Here is a 2,644-nt window from a genome sequence, read left to right on the forward strand (position 1 = left end):
GAGAAGGAATATATAGCCCAGCCTCACTCCCCAAGATCCCCAGGCAAAGGTCTGTGACCCTCACCCCCTGGGTGACCAGATGTCTTCTGACCACACTGGATTGAGCAGAGCATGCCTCAGCCCTTTCTATATTGTCCTAGACAACCTGGTTTTCTGCCATGGCTTCAGTTACTACTTCCAAGCAGATAAATCTTCATATGCAGCCCAGAACCTCCCTGCTTAGCCCCAGACACCCTGCCGTGGATTTAACCACCATGTGGCCGTAACCTAATCATCCTCTTGAGGTCCCAGCACCCATCTTCATCCCCTCTTCTCCTTCACCCTCCATGGCTCATCAATAACCATGTCTGCTGATTCTGCCTTGGAAAATATGAGTCATCTCCAGTCCCACTCCTCTCCACACTGAAACTGCCAGTTCTGCCCCAGGCCTCTCATTGCTCCCCGGGACACTGTATCAGCCTCCTTGCTGGCCCTGCCTCCTCTGTCCAGTTCATCCCCCTCGTGGCAGCTAGAGTTTCCATTCAACTCTGTTCATGTCATCCCCCTCTGCTGAGATCCTTTTGTTTGTCAGAAATTCAATGTGATTTAGGTGAGGCAAGAATCAATTTAATGTTAGGACACCAGATCATCTCAAGCAAACGTGAAAAGTACACGAGTGGAGGTCATGGTGCCTCCACCATGGAGGTCAAGTATCAGTAAAATACTCACTTGAGGTTTTGTGTTTCTGCTTTTCCTGGTATTTTGATTTCATTCTCTCCTAATTACACTACTTTCCTCCACAGGATGGGCAACATGGCCGCCTGCCACTCCCGAGACTTAGCCTCTATTACCATCAACACCATCTACCACTTTTGGTTCTAGGTTAAAAAAATCCCTGGGACCATCACTTGAGTGAGTGCCCACCCCTGGACCAGTCAACTGTGGCCAGGCAGTGGGGTCATGTCGTAAAGGGCCCATCCCTGTGTATACCTACAGGTGGAAAAACTGAGCCAGGCAGGTAGCCTCCTGACCGACAGTGTCAGCTGCAATGGCTCCTCATTCATTGTAGCATTCACCTTGTTTTTAAGTTGAGGTCACATGCAACTTAGAGAATTTGACCAAAGGCATAGACATCCCTAGAAACATAAACATCCTCACAAAATTTTGCATGCAATTTCAAGAGATTTGTAGACCTTCTGAAACTCAGTTAATGGACCTTTAAGACTCTCTGCTTTGGAATAATAGTCTTCTCAGGTGGCTCAGTGGGTAAAGAATCTGCCTGCAATGCAGGAGACACAGGAGACTCGGGTTCGATCCCTGGGTCGGGAAGATCCCCTGGAGGAGAGTACGGCAACCCACTCCAGTATTCTTGCCTGGAGAATCCCCATGGATAGAGGAGTCTGGTGGGCTACAGTCCATGTGGTTGCAAAGAGTCCGACAACTGAAGCAACTGAGCATGCAAGCATGCACGCCTTGGAATGAAGTCTTCTCCCTGGTTTCCAAGGCCTCTCATGATCGAGTCTCACCTCTTCACGTTGCCAGCTTGCTCCAGCACATACTTTTAGCCATCTCTAGCTCCTCACATGTACAGGGGTGCTTCACATTGTAGTTTGTAGCCCCTCATCCCCCTACCACACTTTCAGCTCATCCTGCCAAACTCAGCTCATGGGTCATCTCCCTCAAGAAAACATTCCTGAATCCAGTCTGCTCAAGTTGAGTTTTCAGATTGCTTCTGTGCTGTGTGCTGTGCTTAAGCTTTCCCAGCTGAATTACCAGGGAAGCCCTCCCAGACTGCCTCTACATACCACCAAATATCATTACAAATCATTCTGTATAAGGTTTGAAAAAGTTTTGGAAATGTTCCAGATAGTAAGAAAAGCATGAAGAACAGACATTGATGAAAAGCAATTCTTGACCATCCATTAATGGTCTGAGTGCCACGGGGCCAATCTAGCCCACCTCTTATATTTGTACAGCTTGGGAACTAAGAATAGTTTTTACATTTGTAAATGGTTGGGAAACAAATCAAAAGCGGGGTAATATTTTGTGATAGATGAAACTTATATGAAATTGAAAAGCCAGTGTCTTGGCATTGTGTGGCACATAGTATCAAGTGTTTGATAAATGGGGGTTGTTAAGAATAAAAGGGCCTTCACATGAGGGTGACCAAGCTGATGAAAGGACTAGAGGTCAAGCCATGTGAGGACCAGTGATGAGCAGTGACCTTGCTCACCTGCAGCAGAGAGCTATAAACATCACCTTCAAGTGTAGACAGTGTGTTTTCAAGTGCCAGGACATAGGTAAAAATATTCTGGTGGCTCAAAAGGGCAGAACTGGGACCATCAAGTTTTGTCTAGGAGTTTCTAACCACCTGAGGTGAGTCACATTGGGCCAGGCTTCCTTATAATGTGATGGATCCTGTCACTGGAGGGTTTCCAGAGAACATCCATGCCATCCATCTAGAATGGATGCTTCCAGGACTTACCTGGCAGTCCATTGGTTAGACCTCAAGCTCCCAAGTCAGGGGGCATGTGTTCAATCCCTGGTCTGGGAACTAAGATCCCACATGCCACAAAGTAGAGCAAAAAAAAAAAAAAAACAGAAAGTATGCTTTTGTTGCAGGGAAAAGTCAATTCTGACAATATGTTGGAACTGTTTCTTTGAC

Source organism: Capricornis sumatraensis, chromosome 2 (assembly GCF_032405125.1).
Source record: "Capricornis sumatraensis isolate serow.1 chromosome 2, serow.2, whole genome shotgun sequence".
In the NCBI taxonomy this organism is placed as follows: domain Eukaryota; kingdom Metazoa; phylum Chordata; class Mammalia; order Artiodactyla; family Bovidae; genus Capricornis; species Capricornis sumatraensis.